The following is a 4008-nucleotide window of genomic DNA, read 5'->3' as shown; positions in this document are numbered from 1 at the left end:
TTCTTATCCAGATGAAGAGCAGAATCGTTTAGGATCATCCAGTTCCCTTTGTCTTAATGCTGGATTTCCCAAGGCAATCTTTTCCTTGCCTGAGTGGATTGATCAACTAGGTAGAGCGCTCAGGCAGGGCGAGTATCCTCTCTCCTACCTCAGAGGGTGAGCCGCTGGGGTTCTGGTCGCCATTCTCTTGTGAGCTGGTTGGTGGGACTCTTCTCATCTCTCCTCAGAGCTGAACATATGTGGATTGAATGACAGAAAAATCAGGTGGCTGGTCTTGCAAAGCTGAGGGCCGCCCGGGACCCAGGACTTGGTCTTGTGTGAGCCTGGCCGAGGCAGCCACTGCCTTGACGTGGGGTAATTCCGTACAGCCTTCATTCTCCCCCTCTGCCAGAGCTGCTGGTCCCCAGTGTTGCTGCGTTGAATTTTGCTGACGTACCCTTTGCCATTTTTCTCAGCAGAGGCCAGTCTTTCACTTTTGTGACATTCAGATGGAACATTTGTCTCCCACCCCCGCCCGCCCCATACACCACTGTCATGTTTTGCTTTCTAGGAAAGTTGAAATGAGAAACAGAAAACTAATGTCTTGAAAATGACAGAGAAACCCAGGGCAGCCCCTTGATCTTTCTTTTCCTTCCCTTTCTATGATCCTCACGATGATGCAGAACATGATGCGGGAGCAGCAAGTCGGAGTGTGTCCAGGAACGCACTGTGGTAAAATGAAGATATTCAAATTCTTTTTGTTGTTGTTACCTTCAACTGAAAATGCAATATCATGAATCAGGAAAGGCAAGAAGGCTGTTTCTCCCTGACATCATAGCCTGGGCCTCACCCCCTCTGCATTCTGAGCACCAGAAACGACCAGACAAAGATGCCTAATAGAAAGACGCAGACTGAATGAACTATTGAAAGTCATTACTTTCTGTGCTGGAAGTTTCTCCTGGGAGACACAATCCGTGAATGCCCCGTGCCCAGTCCAGACATTTTAAGCCAAAGAGGTGTACCATAGTTTAAGTAAAATTAGAACACTAGGGGAGCCTGAGTGGCTCAGTCCGTTTAAGATCTGATTCTGACTCTCACCTCAGGTCTTGATCTCACACTGTGAGTCCAAGCCCCAGGTCGGGCTCCACCCTGTGGCTGGAGCCTAGTTAAAAAAAGCTTTCAAAATTGAAAAATAAGAATTGCGGTGGCAAAATAAATGTATTCCCTTGCTCAAGGTAAAATGATTACAGTGGGGTCTTTCCTCTCCTTGGAGAAAACAAAAGCTCACCCTTAGCATCTGAGGGCTGGTGACATTTTGACACCCGGTCAGGAGAGGAGGAGGTCAGCACCGAGAGATAAGGTCCCCAACACAAACACTCCAGGGGCAAGGGCAAGGATCTAGGGCCAGTCATTGGTTTGCTGACCAGGAAACGGGCCCCTGCACAGCAGGGGCATCTAGAGTCCTCGGGACATGCTCAGCCTGCCCTCAGGGAGTGAGTCCAGGAGAGCTTGGGTGGAAGCCACTCAGTCACTCCAGAGGACAAATGTTAGTAGAGGTGAGAACTACCTTGTCAGGGAGGTGTGGCTGGGAAAATCCATTTATCAGCAATTAGAACCTTCACACCTCCGCATCCAGACAAGAACCAGGCTTCCTGCTGGGGGACGCTGGCACAGCCTTGGAGCGGTCTAACAAAACCTTAGTATTTACTGTCTCGCATTGGATTTTCCTGGCTATAACGCAAGAAAGGATGACATAGAATACTTGGACGATACCCAAACGGTCTGCAAGATCAGTGCGACAAACCTAGGAATCAGAGGAATAACTTAGGACTGAAGGAGTCTGTCGCCATCATTTCCTAGATCTCAAAGTCTGACGTGGAGAGGCGACCTGTGCTTACTTGTGAGCTGCCATCGGATGTCGTGTGGATGTTGCTTGTCTGAGCCTTGATGTGACGCAGGCTTTGACGATAAAATGCAAACGGACTATATTTTACGATTTAGTTGTACAACACTCATTCAACACATCAGTAATTACCTAGTGCTACACAGAAAACATATTTTGACAATGCCTTCAAGAGTATCTAGTAGCAGGTGAAGATACAGATGATTGTGTCATATGAGGCAACATTAAAATTCAGGACACTAAAAAGAGATGTTAATAATAATTTAACCTTTCACTTGCTTTAGCAATTTGGAATGAGTTTACCTGTTTAAGTACACCAAAATCTTTATGTCTTTTCAGAAACTGTTAATTTGCATATGTACTTTATGTATTACAATTTATTTCTGTAAGTAAATTACAGTCACTCGTCAAATTTACTTATATACTTAAGCATCAATAGCTTTAAAATTTAACTTTTAGCTTAAAATTTTTAGTCATTCTGAACCCTGATGTGGATAAACTTTATACTTTCTTTTTTACCTATAAAGCACACATATGAACACAATCTGTAACTAGATATACTGTGCATCCATGCTATGAAGTTTTCATGGAATGTCCAATTAAACACATCAACAAAGACGCTGGAGGCAAGAGATAATATTGGAAAAAATAATAAACTGTTGAGAATCCGATGCTGTAAATCCAAAGAGAAAGTGCAGAAAGGAAAGCAAAAAGAGAAGTAGAAAGTAAGGGAAACGTTCAGAAATTGAAAACTCTTCTGTCCACTAAAGCCACACATACAAGGAAAGATGGTCAGAGAACCCAGAGCCACGGTTCCCAGACTTGCCCACCCCAGCCAGGCCAGCAGCATCTGCAGGTTCCCCAATGGCCCTGCCCTTTTCCTTCTTGGTAGCCCTGAGGGTGTTCAGCTGCCACTCCCTCTGCTCTCTGGGATGTGACCTGCCTCCGAACCATGGCCTGTTCGCCTGGAGGGCCTTGATGCTCCTGGGACAAATGAGGAGAATGTCTGCTAGCTCTTGTGACAAGTATGCAAGGGCCTTTGCCTTCCCCCAGGAGGTGCTTGATGGCAAGCAGTTGCAGAAGGCTCAAGCCCTCTCTGTCGTCCATGGGATGAACCAGAGGATCTTCCACCTCTTCTGCACAGGGGCTCATCTGCTGCTTGGAATGAGACCCTCCTAGAGGAGTTCTGCTCGGGACTTTCTGAGCAGCTGACTCACCTGGAAGCCTGTCCCATGCAGGAGGCAGGGGTGGTGGAGATGGCCCTCAGGAAGGTGGTCTCCATCCTGAGGAACTACTTCCAGAGAATCTCCCTCTCTCTGCAAGAGAAGCAAAACGGCCCTTGTGCCTGGGAGATTCTCAGAGCAGAAATCATTAAACCCTTGTATTCATCAACCACCTTGCAAAAAAGATTAAGGAGCAAGTAGTGAGACGCGGTGCAACATGGAAATGATTCCCTCTGACTGATAATATCATGTTCTCCCCAGTTCTGCCATGTGAAACTGTCACTTTTGCCATCCTGGTGACACAAACAGAATCAATTTGTCATATTATCTCAGGAGTATTAAGCAACATCAAGTCAACTCTACAAACATCCATTGCTTTCAGATGACCATGCAGATCTACCTGTTGAACTATATATGTATTTCAATATTTATAAGATTTAAATTATTTTTTATTGTATAATTAGGTGTACATTCACTTTGTGGCTAAAAGAAATATATGTGCTTTACATTTATTAAAATTTTTATTTTTTGTTCATTAAATGTTTCTGTAGAAATCTGTTGTACTTGTTTCTTATTGAAGAGGAAACAAGTCTAATTAGAACCTGATGAAAGAATGCATAGTATAACTCGGTGACACATTATTTCGTGTTTCACAATTGAAGTAATACCCTAGACTTCCTTGAAGCCAGTTTGTATGTTGTCATCAGGATAAAGGTTGACATAACAAATCAATGCCCTGTCTGTATCTTGAGTTTTGTAGAGAAACCAACCTCCAAACGATAATCATAGGGAAGTAATATAAGTTAAGTTAAAGGGTAGAATGAGAAGAAGGGAAAATATGAATTCTAGAGGCAGAGGAGGAAACACACATGTCAGGACATAGAATCAGAAGCACTAGATACC

General features: G+C 44.3%; 1 pseudogene; it reads left to right on the top strand.

Moving 5' to 3' along the window:
- The first annotated feature begins 2746 nt into the window (after positions 1-2746).
- On the top strand, positions 2747-3306 carry LOC148162384 (interferon alpha-1/2-like; annotated as a pseudogene).
- The last annotated feature ends 702 nt before the right edge of the window (positions 3307-4008 follow it).

The sequence above is a fragment of the Eumetopias jubatus genome, unplaced genomic scaffold, assembly GCF_037043125.1.
Source record: "Eumetopias jubatus isolate StellerSeaLion01/CBP00866 unplaced genomic scaffold, mEumJub1_p1.0 scaffold_15, whole genome shotgun sequence".
In the NCBI taxonomy this organism is placed as follows: Eukaryota; Metazoa; Chordata; class Mammalia; order Carnivora; family Otariidae; genus Eumetopias; species Eumetopias jubatus.
Note: the sequence above shows the minus strand (reverse complement) of the source record. Positions and strands in the feature narration are given on the sequence as shown.